Genomic DNA, 15,801 nt, shown 5'->3' with positions numbered 1-15,801 from the left:
TCAATTAATTATTTTTTTTTCAAAAACCTAAATATTTTAACTTTGCCCTCCCAATACATATTCGATAACATCATGCATGTTAGGAAAAACTTAGACTCTTTCAAAAAAGTAGGTGAATGTACTAGTAGATCACTGCGGAACAATTACAAGTTGTCGATCCCAGCACATCGGCTGGCTAAGGTAGGGAAATCATTTCTGATTAATTGTATAAGATTTTATAATAAATTACCAAAAAGTGTTCTTGAAATGAATGATAGAAAATTCAAACAGTATATTAAAGTTGAGCTTTGTAGCAAAGCCTATTACAGCACGGATGATTATATTAATGATAAACATGTGTGGCCCGAGCTGGACATAATGGCCTCTTAAATGCTTGTGTATTTTTGACATGATCTTGACATAATTTGTACAGTATGTACATATTTTATTTTATATTTATTTTATTTGACGAAATATTCGTATTGACATAATCAGTTCTACATTCATACATGTTTTTTAATGTAGACAATGTGCATTCGTCCACGATTTAGATTTAAGAGATCTATATTTGTAAATTGACGTCCTATGAAAATGCTGCAGTGTAGTTTGTTCCGCCGCTTCTTCTACACATGCGCTTTGGAAGCGGTAGTAGTTATAATAAGATTTAAGTTATGTGACGTCAATAAGTGATACCTTGTATCCAATTTTGAAAATAAATCTATTCTATTCTATTCTATTAATATCCGTTTTTATAGTTTAGGCGATGACTTAGCAACCGGTCACAATTTTCAATATCAATTCTATCATTTAGCCAAGCAGCTGTCTTTTCAAGACTGAAAGCTCTGTCAACGCCGCAAGGGATATAGACGTGACTATATGTATGTACTGTTTATAGATTGGAGTGAACCATCAACGTGTCTACTTTGTAGAGACCACTTTTAAAGAATTTGATAAAAAGGGATGAATTAATAAGATTTTTCCTACAGCGTTTCGGATATCTAACTATATGAATATCAATGGTTTAGGAATGTCGGCGAGCGTTTGTGAAATTGTTTCAATATTTTACGTCGGGTTGGCGTGGAAATGGAAAACCAACTTTGTGGCAATTTACGCGAGTGCGCAGGTGGAGTTTGAGCAAGCGCATTGAGAATCTATATTGCAAGTGTTGTCAGATTAGAATAGAATAGAATAGAATAGAATATTTATTTGCTTTTGACTAGGGTTTACAAAAGGTATAAAACAAAACATATTTCCTCCTGGTCAGCCATGAATTATAGCATGCAAATATTATAAAATTATACACAAGTCACTTAAGTCAATTAATTAATTCTTAATAAAATGATGAAAATAAAATGTCAATTTGTTACAATAAATTAAAATTAAAAAAAAAATAAATAAATTACTTCATATTTGTCAATATTTGATTTCAAGAAAATTAAATAATTATAAATAAATTTAATTTTTATCTAAAATTGAGAAATTCATGGACTGTATAAAAAGAATTTTCAATAAGCCAGCAAAACAATTTCTTTTTGAATAAATTATAATTCAAACACTTTATGTCTTCCGGTATTTTATTAAATATGGATATGCACATAAAGTAACAGTTCCTTTTAAATCTTTCGCTTTTCGGTATTACATCTAACACTAGTCTATGTACATTTCTTGTGCTTCTTGGGTATACCTCTTCAGCCTTTTTGAACAATTTGTAATTAAGTTTTACAAATTTGCCAATTTCAAATACGTACAGACAAGGAAGTGGAAGAATGTTTAATAATTTAAAGAGAGGCTTACATGATACGTCTGGTGCGACTCCATAAATGGCTCGGATGCATTTTTTTTGCACAATAAATGCTTGTTGAAACTTCATACTATTTCCCCATATCACAAGACCATAGCGCAGGACGGACTCCACATAGGCATGGTAAGCTGTGACAGCTGCATCTGTGGTCGCAGTTCTGGCAAGTTTGTATAATGCAAAAGAGAATCTGCTGATTTTATTGCAAACATTTTCAACCTGTTTTTTCCAATCTAAATTTTCGTCAATACTTATACCTAGAAATTGTCCATTTTTTACCCTATTCAATTTTTTTCCGTCGTATTTTATATTTAGATCAGTCAAATTATTAAAATTTATATAATATGTCTTATCAATATTGATTACTAAATTATTATTTATAAGCCAGTCAATTATCACATTTAAAGTCTTATCGATTTCTGCTCGATGAATATTTAAATTATTATTGGGATTAGTAACCGAGTTATTATTTGGATTATTAGCGGTTGTGACAATTACTGAAATATCATCAGCAAACAATATACTTTTATGCGCGGTGATATTTGGCAAGTCATTTATATAAACCAAAAACAGTAATGGCCCAAGAACACTTCCTTGTGGAACACCGAATGTGTTTTCTTTATAGGAAGATCTATATTTTTTGCAAAATTTGTTATTTTCTAATGTTATTATTTCTACACTTTGCTTCCTATTATTGAGGTATGATTTTATCCATTTAAATGCATTGCCTCTAATACCGTAACGCTCTAATTTTTCCAGAAGTAATGGATGCGAGACTAGGTCAAATGCTTTCGACATATCAAAGAAGAGTACGGTTGTACACTTTTTATTATTCATACTTCTCAAGATGGAATTTACTATGTCAAATGCAGCCAGTGTAGTCGATTTCGTTTTTTGAAATCCATACTGACTGGCATTCAATATATTGTACTTATTAAAAAAGGAAGTTAGCTTTTCGTGTAAAACTTTTTCATAAATTTTTGAAAAAATTGATATAAATGTAATGGGCCGGTAATTATTAAAGTCACTTTTGTTGCCTTTTTTATGTAACGGTTTTATTATGGATAATTTTAGCTTTTCGGGGAAAGTGCCAGTTTTCAATGACAGATTTATGAGGTATGCTAATACTCCACAGATTTCTTCTTTGCATGCTTTAATCACTTTTGTACATATGTCATCATACCCCTCCGAGCTTGTGTCATTTAGTGATGTAATTATCTTTTTAATGTCATAGTCATCTATAGGAGATAAATAAATAGAATTGTATATAGAATTGGGTAGGTGCTTATTATTTTTATTATTATTGATTGTATTACTAGGTAAATTAATAAAATGTTCATTAAATTTATTGGCGATTAATTCAGGGTTATCTATAATTTGTTTATTACATTCCATTTTATTTGTCAAGTGAGCGTAGTTTATGGAAGTTTGTATCTCATTTTTAATAACTTTCCAAGTGGCTCGACATACATTATTTTTTTTACTTTTCATTATATATTTTGTATTTAATATTCTTTTTGCTTTGAAAATACATTTTTTTAATAATTTTGTGTATTGTTTATACATTATTTTGTCTTTTTTTTTCTTATTTTTATAGTACATAAGTCTTAAATATCTAGCTTTTTTGCAACTACTTTTGATACCTGGTGATATCCAATTTTGTTTCAATTTAGAGCTTATTTTCATTTTAATTACAGGAAAACATAGTTTGTATAGTAAGCAAAACCATTCGTAAAATTTGTTGAATGCATTGTTAGCATCAGTTTCATTGTAAATTTCTTGGTATGAAATGCTTGTAAAATAGTCTTTGAACTTTTTTATATTTTCATCCGAATAACATCTTTTAAAAACAAAGGTAAATTTTGGAGTAATGTTTTTTGATTTAACATCGAATTCTATTAATTGTGCTGTGTTGTGATCAGATAAACAAAGAGGTAAGATTGACCCTGATGCATTTTGAATATTGCTTATCATGTGGTCTAAGCATGCTTTATCCCTAGTAGGTACATTTATAAGATGTTCTAGGTTATAATTTTTTAATAAGTTCCCATATTGTGTAGAAATATTATTATCTTTAAGAATATTTATATTTATATCTCCTGTGATAATAATTTTTTGTTTCCCAAACTTACGTAGATATGTATGCAGTACTATCTCAAGTTTCTCAAAAAAACAGTCAAAGTGCCGTTTCTTTGTAGCCGTTGATGATCTGTATACACAAACAACTATCAGACCATGTTTTGGGATAGATATAGCACATAATTCAAAATGAAAATCTAATCCCATTTGACCCAAGTCAATTTTTGAATAGGCTATACCTTTTTTCACCATTATGCAAGTCCCTCCCCTATTACTACGTCTTGTATAATAGGCTGCCAACTCATATTGAGATAGGATAATATTTTTTTCATCCCCACATTTTACAAAGATTTCCGAGAAACAAAGAACATCTGGTTGAGTATCAAGCTCTGTTAAAGTTATTTCAATGATGTCTGTTTTTGATATTAATCCTTGTATATTTTGGTGTAATATCGAAAATTTGCTTGTTAATTTAGGGGCGAAAACATTTCGTTTCTTGCATTGTTTGTGAACTTAATGATGGATCAGACGATTCAGATTTAGGTTTGTTTACTACTGGAAAATAATATAAAATTGAGTTTTTATTTTTTTTTCCGAGTCCACTTTTTTAATAACTGTGTTATTAAAATTACGTATAGTCGAATTTCTCATTTTTAGATAGTTCTGAGTAAAGTCTTTTTCATATCTAATTGCATCAATTTCAATATTCAACTTAAAACTTATTAACCTATTTAATGGAATATGAGATTTAAAATTATAAAATGTCAAAAGATGATATAAATCTATAAAAGTACAATTATTGTAGTTTTTCATTATAAGTTGTAATTTATAATTAAGTTTACCAACATTTAAATTATTATTGAATTGTATACTTAGTACAAATATTTTACAGTCTTTAAATTTGTATAAAATATTAGATAAGTTCGCTAAAACATTATATGGATTTTTGTCGTGAGAACCAAGAGACAAAACTAATATATCATCTTTTGTTACAGAATCTCTTAACTCGTTACAACTATTTAAAATATGTACACTCGACGCGAATGGCTTGACTACACCTCGAACCTTATAATTGTCATTCCATTTTCCTAGGCGCGATTTTATTATTTCTTCAGTAAGACCCTTTACTTGTTCATCGCCGACTACATATATTTTTGAAGTAGACATTTCGTTTGTTGGCTCTTCGTTTTCATTATTCCTGATAGATGTTGCGTTAGTATTTTTTGTTTGTTTTTCCTTTGGTGTTGATTCTCTTTTTGTAGAAAAATTATTTGATATTGTTTCGTCTAAAAATTCTAGTTCTGTGCATTTCATATTCTTTATATTTCTACGTAATGTAATATTTTTTTTTGAACTCGAACTACATATATTTGTGAGAATTTTAGTTTTTGCTTCATGCTTTGCAAGTTTATGTTTTAATTCGGTTACATTTTAATAGATGTTGCACGCGACTTCTATAGCCGTAAAATTTCACTGACAATATTCCATCCCCTAATTCAATGTACCCAGTTCCTATATTCTTCCTCAGCGTCAACTTTATCTTAGTACCAATTTTCATCAAAATCGGTTCAGTGGTAAAGGCAGATAGTTAATTTCGCGTTTATTAGTTGGAATTTTTCGAGTATGATGTTTTTATTCTTCATCGAATCGGTTGGAACTGAAATTCATCATTGTAGCGCATCGTTGGTACTCGTAAGATGTCAAGTTTTAAAGCCTATCTTATAAATATATACTAATATTATAAAGCTGAAGAGTTTGTTTGTTTGTTTGAACGCGCTAATCTCAGGAACTACTGGTTCGAATTGAAAAAATATTTTTGTGTTGAATAGACCTTTTTATCGAGGAAGGCTTTAGGCTATATAACATCACGCTGCAACTATTAGGAGCGAAAAAAAAAATTAAGAAAAATGTGAAAAAAAATGGGGAAAATTATTAATCCTTAAGGGCTACAATGATGTCCGAAATAACTATTCCACGCGGACGAAGTCGCGCGGGCGCAGCTAGTAAAGAATAAAATTACCTGGGGCAGAGTATAATCGAGTCACGAAATCGCCGGCGCGCCAATAAAAGGGGGCGATCGATCGCAATTAGATTCCGTACGGGTCGCGGGTTCGATTCCGCTCAGACTTTATTGCTAGACGGCTGCTTTAGGCTGCGTTTCCACTTGGATTGGAGGTTTTATTGTTCTGTGCAAATTATATTAACCTATTGAACGTCGAACGAACCTAATGTGCAGATTAAGGCAAATGTTACAATCCGTGCCGTGTGGTTCCCGGCACCAATACAAAAAAGAATAGGACCACTCCATCTCTTTCCCATGGATGTCGTAAAAGCCGACTAAGGGGTAGGCTTATAAAATTGGGACTTTTCTTTTAGGCGATGGGCTAGCATAGCAACCTGTCACTATTTGAATCTCAATCTTATCTTAAAGCCAAATAGCTGAACGTGGCCTATCAGTCTTTACAAGACTGTAGGCTCTGTCTACCCCGCAAGGGATATAGACGTGATTATATGTATGTTACAATTCAAATTATGATAAAATGTTTCGTAGGCATCATACCCTCCCTGCATCAAAACCTCCTCATCATCATATCCACATATAAGACGTAAGATAGCTTAAGTTTCTTGTTGGTTAAAATTGTATTAATTGTATTAATAAATAATATAAATTTAGATTCTAGAGAAGGGCATTGGGTACTTTCATCCCGGTAAAAAGTTCCCGTGGGATTTGAGAAAACATTGTCATGTATTATTTTGTAGTTAGGGCTTAATTCGCGCGGGCGAAGCTGCGGGTGAGAGTTTTTTTTATAAATTCAACTTTTTTGGCCGTCGTACTAAAATGCTATACGCAATGGAAACATACCTTTATTGGCAAATATACCAAAGTTTTTACTCGGCCCTCATTTACCTTGAAATCGTTTTTGAGAAATAAAGAACTTCAAAATTTTAGGACAAGTATCAAATATTACTAAGCTATAAGCTTACTAATATTAAAAACTTGTTTTAACACTAATTTAGCACCAGCTACATATATAAGAAAGTAAGTACCATATGTTCTTCTCCAGACTCTTAATAACACGTGAAGAATAACCTTTTTTTCGTATTTATAAACTAGCTGGGCCCGCAACTTCGTCCGCGTGGAATAGTTATTTTGAGCGTTATTGAAGCCCTCAAGGATGAATAATTTTCCCCGTTTTTTTTTCACATATTCCATTATTCACTCGCTCCTAATAGTTGCAGCGTGATGTTACATAGCCTTAAGCCTTCCTTGATAAATGGTGTATTCGTCACGAAAATAATTTTTCAATTCGAACCGGTAGTTCTTGAGATTAGCGCATTCAAACAAACAAACTCTTCAGCTTTATAATATTACGAATAGTATAGATGAATCATTTTCTTATTTGTAGTAAATATTATGTTATTTTCTAAAGGTATAGAGATTGCTATCAGTATTAAGTCCACCTATTGTACCTTTGAGACTATTTATTCAAAATTTTATTGAGATGAATGAAATGAATTCCACAAACCTGTCCTTATCATAACCAAACTAAATAATACATACATACATATAATCACGTCTATATCCCTAGCGTGGTAGACAGAGCCACCAGTCTTGAAAAGACACGGCCACGCTCATCTGTTTGGCTTAGTGGTAGAATTGAGATTAAAATAAACTAAACTAAATAATATGTTAACATAATGTGCAAACAGGCACGTGATATTGTTCTCGTTATATATATATATGTATGTGTGTGCCTTGATCGGACCTCCAGGGAAATAAGGCAGAGTATCAAGGCGTCTATGTACAGTAAAGTCTATTGTGTGGGTACATAAGACTGTCTCAAATGTCCCGAATAGTCTGAGAATACAAATAATTAAAAGGAAAAATTGTTGGTTAAATTTTTTAAAAGGTTAAGTTTTAATTAAAAGAAAAAAAGTGCCGTGTGGTTCCCGGCACCAATATTAAAAAGAATTGGACCGCTCCATCTCTTTCCCATGGATGTCGTAAAAGGCGAATAAGGGATAGGCTTACTTACTTAGCCATAAGTCTTGAAAATAATGAAAAAAGATTCAGATTGACAGCCCATCGCCTAAAAGAGGAATCCCAAGTTTATTAGCCTATCTCTTAGTCGCCTTTGACGACATCCATGGTAAAGATATGGAGTCATTCTATTCAACATAGATACATTAATATAATCACGTCTATATCCATTGCCGGGTAGACAGGGCCAACAGTCTTGAAAAGACTGTTACGCCACGTTCAACTGTTTCGCTTAATGATAGATTTGTTCTATTCAAAAGTCTCGGAAACCACACGGCACTTATAGGTGCGGCTAGATAACACAGTTTTAAATCAAAATCAGTACACCAAAGACCATGGTTGCCATGAGACACAATAGTGTGGAGGTGTTATCTCAGCCACCGGCACAGAAAATGTCTGCAGCATTGTGTGACGTCTCAGCCGAGACCGGGAGCTTGGTGACGGATTACAACGATTAGAAAATTAGACTTACATTGTTAACATTTCTTAATGTTGTCGAAATGGGTGCCGTGTGGTTCCCAGCACCAATACAAAAAAGAATAGGACCACTCCATCTCTTTCCCATGGATGCCGTAAAAGGCGACTAAGGGATAGGCTTACAAATCACGTCTATATCTATTGCCTTGTAGACAGGGCCAACAGTCTTGAAAAGACTGTTACGCCACGTTCAACGTGTTTTGCTTAATGATAAATTTTTTATATTCTAAAGTCTCGGAAACCACACGGCACTAACAGTTGCGGCTAGATAACACAGTTTTAAATCAAAAGCAGTACACCAAAGACCTGTATGGTTGCCATGAGACACACAATAGTGTGGAGGTGTTATCGCAGACACCGGCACAGAAAATGTCTGCAGCATTGTGTGACGTCTCAGCCGAGTCCGGGAGCTTGGTGACGGATTACAACGATAAAAAAATTAGACTTACATATTAACATTTCTTAATGTTATCGAAATGGGATGCACACATAAAATCATGTCTTTATCCCTATTTATGATAAGTTTGATGCTTGTATGTCACTGTCATAAATGTCAACATCAAGAACTGTCAAAGTCCGTTTACCGGCCCGACCAACCGTCGATTTCAACGACCTAGGTCTGATTCTTCTAGTTTGTGTATTGTATCTTGTACTAAGTGTGATAATAATAAATAAATAAATTATTGATTGTATCCCATTTCGTAATTTCGTAAAAATTGTCGTAAAAGGCGACTAAGGGGAAGGGTTATAAACTTGGGATTCTTCTTTTAGGCGATGGTCTAGCAACCTGCTACTATTTGAATCTCAATTCTATCATTAAGCCTATCAGCTGAACGTGGCCTATTAGTCTTTTAAGACTGCTGGCTCTATCTACCCCGGATATAGACGTGATCATACGAAAGAATGAATGATTATCAAAATTGATTTCACAAGTCATTTTATTTTTGCGTCAATTTAGTCAACTAGCTCTTAGTCTAACATAGTCAGCGAGGTGCGGTCAGGGGAGGGGAGGCGAGGCTTTCAGGAAATCACTCCATTGGCCTGGAAATAGCTGCATCCAGCCTTTCGTTTTGTGTTGAGGTCGTTATCCTAATGTGCGTTTTTGCATTTTCTTCGCTGCGTTTGTATGCACTTTGTTAGCGTTTACAGCGCTTCAGCGGTTTGTTGTATAAATTACTAGCTGTGCCCGCGACTTCCTCCGCGTGGAATAGTTATTTTGGGCATCATTGAAGCCCTTAAAGATGAATAATTTTCCCCGTTTTTGTCACGTTTTCCATTATTTCTTTGCTCCTTATAGTTGCAGCGTGATGTTATATAGCCTTCCTTGATAAATGGTCTATTCAACGCAAAAATAATTTTTCAATATGAACCAGTGGAGTTCCTGAGATTAGCGCGTTCAAACAAACAAACTCTTCAGCTTTATATAATTAATATAGATAGTTAAACGTTTTTTATGCTACCTTTTTGCAAAGAAAAATAAGGCGTATCAACTGCTTTTCATTCAGCTAAAATTATAAAATGTTCCGTGTAGTTTTCAATTTGAATATGACCACTCATCTCTATCCTATGAATGTCGTAAAAGGCAACTATAGGGAAGGCTGTTAAAATTCGGGCTCTACATAAGGCCATAGGCAAGCAATTGGTCACTATTTGAAAATCAACATCATCATTGAACGGCTGAACGTGCCCTTTCAGATTTAGCGACACTCTTGTCTCTGCCTAACCCGTTAGAGATAAAGATGTGATAATATGTAGGGACGGACAATACTTCCAGTCAGCTCTCTGGTCAAGAGCCCAGGGCCCGCCATAGATCATTACTTTGGATCGGGTAAGTTATGTTTTCACACGGATCAACTTTTGTCTTACCGTTAAACCTATATTGGATCATGGCAAATTTTTATTCATAATTATTGAATACTTCATATCGCTTAATAATTGTTAAATCTTTTGGTTTCACAACATTGGTCGACATCAAATAAATTACTTAAAACTAAGTTTGCAGCCGCTTCCAAGGCGTCAGTGCAGAAGAAGCGGTAACAAACTGCATTGGAGCATTTTAAGCAGTAAATTAATATTAATTGTCTTTTATTATTAAAAGAGGGTGTTCTTATGGATGTACCTATTCCCTTACTCGCCTTTAACGAGTGATCCTGTTTGCAAGTGCGGGCTTTGAATTTTTTAAATTGTCGAAACCTACACGGCCTATATTTTGTAGTGTGCGACACTGAGGTGTTGTGACGTCACAGGAACACAGTTATAGCGGAGTGCGCCACAAATCACGGCGGTATTGAGATTAATGAGTGACAGGAACGGATATATCACAGGTCCGGGACAAAACATAGAGGGTATAGAGGTGTAGCTGTGAAAATTATGAGGCTGGTCTGAAACAAATAATAGCATATAATTTCTCGCTCAAAAGGAAAACTAAAGATGACAATGCATAATAAGAGTTTGCCTCGAAGTAAGTTCGAAACTTGTGTTACGAGATACTTACTCAACGATAATATATTTTATAATAAATACTTTTATAGATCAACATCCGAGACCCAGGCCGATCAGAAAAAGGTTCTTCCCTTATCATGCCCTAGCCGGGATTCGAACCCAGGACCTCCGGTGTCACAGACAAGCGTACTACCGCTGCGCCACAGAGGCCGATTTCTTTTATTGTAAATGACGCAAGTTGGTATCGAAATTAACCTCTTTTTAGTATTCTCTGTACATTCACTGTTTTGTAATTATACACGGTTTCGTAGCAGCTACGAATTTTGCTACGAGCCGCTACGACTCATTAGTGCTACGGCGTAGCTACACTACTCTAATACACTAGTTTTGTTGATGTGTTTTTTCCCCCTTATTACACAAATCGAGTCGGCCTCGAAGTAAGTTCGAGACTTGTGTTAGGAGATACTAACTCACTGATACGATTCTACATCCAAGAGTCAGGCCAATCAGAAAAAGTTTTTTTCTCATCATGCCCAACCGGGATTCGAACCCGGGACATACTATCGCTGAGCCACAGAGGCCGTCACGATATTGCATGAAGCAATAGAAGTATGCAGGGATCGAGGGGTGTATGGTTCAAATGACACTAAGTTTCGTAAAAGCTGAAAAAGGAACAAAATAACTATACATACATAGACATACATACATATATAAAATCACGCCTCTTGCCCGGAGGGGTAGGCAGAGACTACCTCTTTCCACTTGCCACGATCTCTGCATACTTCCTTCGCTTTATCCACATTCATAACTCTCTTCATGCAAACTCGGCGGTTTCGGGAACTTTTGACCTGACCCTTCACCAGGACGTCCTTAATTTGATCAAGATACGTTCGTCTAGGTCTTTCCACTCCGACCTTTCCCTTCCTTTAATTATTCTAATGACAGAAATTGCTTAATTTCGCAGCTGTATAGAATGTGTATGTAGGTCAAGGCTACTAGTGAGCGCAGCTCTCAACATCAACTAGGTCACTCTTTACGACCTGGTTTATGAGCTATCAACAGCACATAACAACAAATTCAACCGTAGACGCATTGGGACACTAAAATATTATACATAGAGACAGAGAGAGACACTCGTAGATAGATAAACTCTTTATGCATCAAAAGAAAAAAAATATAACTTGTGGTCCCCGGCACTAATATAAAAAAAATTAGGAATACTCCATCTCTTTCCCATGGCTGTCGTAAGAGGCGACTGATGGATAATCTTATAAACTTGGGATTCTTTTTTTTTAGGCGATGAGCTAGCAACCTGTCACTATTTGAAACTCAATTCTATGATTAAGCCTAAAAGCTGAATGTGGCCTATCTATCTTTTAAAATTGTGTACAATAGATAAAGACGTGATTATATGAAAAAAAATCCTTCCTTTACACTTTCTTGTCGTGGGCCTGCTGGAAGAAATTTCTCTAGAAATATGTAGTGCCCTTGTACTGAATTTCTCTTTATTTTAAGTTTTATTCGTATTTCCCTTGATGTACATAAATATATGAATATAAATAAATAAAAAAAGTCAGGCTCTCAAAGTAATTATGTTCCTATTGATTAAAAATATGACTTACATTACTACAATTTACAGATCAAAATTGTTTCAAATTAAATTTGTTTCAAATCTATCAACGAATTACCTAGATGGTTTGAGGTAGACAAATGAAGGTTTCATAACTTATTCAGCGGGATATCTCGACAGCGGCCACCCATCCTTATTGGGTCCACACTTTACGACCACTTAACTCATGAGGATTTCCGTCCCTTTTAACTTTGCGCTAAAACTTACATTTTATTTAAGTGACACAACCCAATTTTCCAACTAAATCCTGGAATATTTCTATTATGAGAACGATACATACGTACATATGGTCACGTCTATATCCCTTATGGGGTAGACAGAGCCAACAGTCTTGAAAAGACTGATAGGCCACGCTCAGCTGTTTGGCTTAATGATAGAATTGAGATTCAAATAGTGACAGGTTACTAGCCCATCGCCTAAAAAAGAATCCAAAGTTTGTAAGCCTATCCCTTAGTCGCCTTTTACAAAATCCATGGGAAAGAGATGGAGTGGTTCTATTCTTTTTTGTATTGGTGCCGGGAACCACACGGCACATGAGAACGATAGTGAGTTTATTTTCTTCATTGTCACCTCCTCTAAAACTGTGTTCTTTTCATATTCATTTCCTTAGGCTCTATAAACACTATATTATTTATTTTTTTCATAAAAAAATTTATTGTTTTTGACCTCATGCAGATTGTATAAATCAAACTTGACATTGTTCTTTAAGACTAGCCTATTTGGTGACTTTAGAGTCGTGTGACAATTGGTTGTCTTTACCCATTATGGAATAGAATAGATTTATTTTCAAATTTGGATACAAGGTATCACTTATTGACGTCACACCACTTAAATCTAATTATAACTACTACCGCTTCCAAAGCGCATGTGTAGAAGAAGCGGCGGAACAAACTACAATGCGGCATTTTCATCGGACGTCGATTAGAACGTAATTAGTATGTGTGATAACATAAGCTATGTTAGTGTCCCACACTTGCCACACTTAATGTGGGTGTTATATGTCGCAAAATGGGACGTTAAGTTACAAGTTGAGTTGAAAAATATGCAAAAGTGTTAATCTCTTGTAAAACAGTGTCTTGTAATAATAATATCTGAATTTGTTAGTTTTTTTGTTTGTAATATCTTTATTGAACAGAAAGTTACACAGTTACAAGAAATAGTACATAGTTATACATACATATGGTCACGTCTATATCCCTTGCGGGGTAGACAGAGCCAACAGTATTGAAAAGACCGATAGGCCACGCTCAGCTATTTGGCTTTAAGATAGAATTGAGATTCAAATAGTGACAGGTGGCTAGCCCATCGCCTTAGAGAAGAATCCCAAATTTATAAGCCTATCCCTTATTCGCCTTTTACGAAATCCACGGAAAAGAGATGGAGTGGTCCTATTTTTTTTCTATTTGAGCCGGAAACCACACGGCACTATAGTTATAAGAGAAATAAATCATCTTAATCTTTTATCTGAATCTTGGGTACATATCAATAATACGTTGAACTTGGAACATTTATAGACATCATTTTATTCTGCCAAATCCAAATTTCCATATCTTGAAATTCTGTTATCAAAACCTCAAAATGTATCATAATTTCATCCAATCACGGCTACCTTCAATTCTCACGGCAAGATGCGCCAATTAGCCACCTATCGATTATCTTGTCATCTCTGTTCGCGAGGTGGGAAGGCTTAAACAAACCCTCCCCTCTCACCAGCCCCTCCCACCCCCCGGCCCTTACAAAGTTAGCTACGTGACCGCAATAACTCCGTCGCCCTGCCTCCCTCGGTGGTCCGCGTAGCGCTTAGACCAGGGATATCGGGAGATGTGTGGTTAGTTTATGGCTGAAGTCACGTTTTTTTTTTAAAAACCGGCTTTTTTTAAAAACGTCTTATAATCTAATTTTTTATATTTTTTATTAAATCTTGGATTTTTTTCTTTAGACAATGGGATAGCAACCTGTCATCATTTGAATCTCAATTCCATCACAAATCAATACAGTTTAGTCATACGTAGCAATACATTTTAGTATTTTCAAGACTTTACAAGAAACAAGACTCTACCCCACGCCAGGGATATAGACGTTATTATGTTTATAAGCGTGCAGACGCAGTTTGGCACTTACTTTGTACATTTTATTTTGAAAATTAAATTAAAGTGTATATTTAATATCTTTCGATCCGATAAGGTAATGTTTAGAAGCTTAGAGCTTAGGTACATAAAAAATAAATATGAACACTTGCCAATTTACATTTGTTGCTCTATCAGCAGTACATGCTGCCACCGAGACACTTTACTCACCTATTTTGATATGATAAAGACTTGATAAAAACGGAAATTAAAATATAATACATGTAATCTTTTTTTGTTCTTATACTCATGTACTAACCTGTACAGGATATTTTTACACATTTTGTATATATTTTTCTCCTTCATTTTTTTTGGAACATGCCACATCTCCTTCTTTACCTTACCTAAAACCTGCTACGGTACCCGCGCTAAAGTTCAAGTTAAATATTGCATTAGAAAATTAATATTACGATACTTTACAAATGAGAGACATGGGGATTGAATTAATGATGTAAACCTTTCATGCCCTCTTAAGAATGTCGTAAAAGTTTAGGTAAACAGCGGGATTGAAAATCGTAGAAGTGATTTGATTATGTTACATTACTTTTATTAGTGCCGTGTGGTTCCCGGCACCAATAAAAAAACGAATAGGACCACTCCATCTCTCTCCCATGGATGTCGTAAAAGGCGACTAAAGCTTAGGCTAATAAACTTGGGATTCTTCTTTTGGACGATGGGCTAGCAACCTGCCACTATTTAAATCTCAATTCCATCATTAAGCCAAAAAGCTGTACGTGGCGTGTCAGTCTTTTCGAGACTGATGGCTCTGTCTACCCCGCAAGAGATATAGACGTTATTTTAAGTTTGTATTGATATCTTGTTAACTAAACATTTAGTCGACACATACATACATATAAACATAGTAGAGAATACGCCACCGCCGTCGCCCGTTCTCCAAACGTTATTCCCAGAAAAACTAGACATTTTTTATCTTAGTTCCTGCAAATACTCCCGTTATGGAATAACTTATCCCCTTGTAATTTTAGCCCCAAAGGTCGGGGGTCGGGTTCACAACGATTTATTGTTTTCCCGCGTTTGTACCGTTGTAATAAAACGTAAAGGATACAATGAATTGTTCAATGTAATTTTATTGGTGAGATTTTTACAACCTATTTTTACGTAACGGGTTAAAATAGTGTGCTATACATACATACATACATATGATCACGTTTCCGATTCTTGTCTATTTTGCTCTGTCTGGGATAAATATACATACAAACATACATAT

The sequence above is a fragment of the Amyelois transitella genome, chromosome 11 (genome assembly GCF_032362555.1).
Source record: "Amyelois transitella isolate CPQ chromosome 11, ilAmyTran1.1, whole genome shotgun sequence".
Lineage (NCBI taxonomy): Eukaryota > Metazoa > Arthropoda > Insecta > Lepidoptera > Pyralidae > Amyelois > Amyelois transitella.
The sequence above is the reverse complement of the archived record's forward strand: the minus strand, read 5'-3'. Positions refer to the sequence as shown.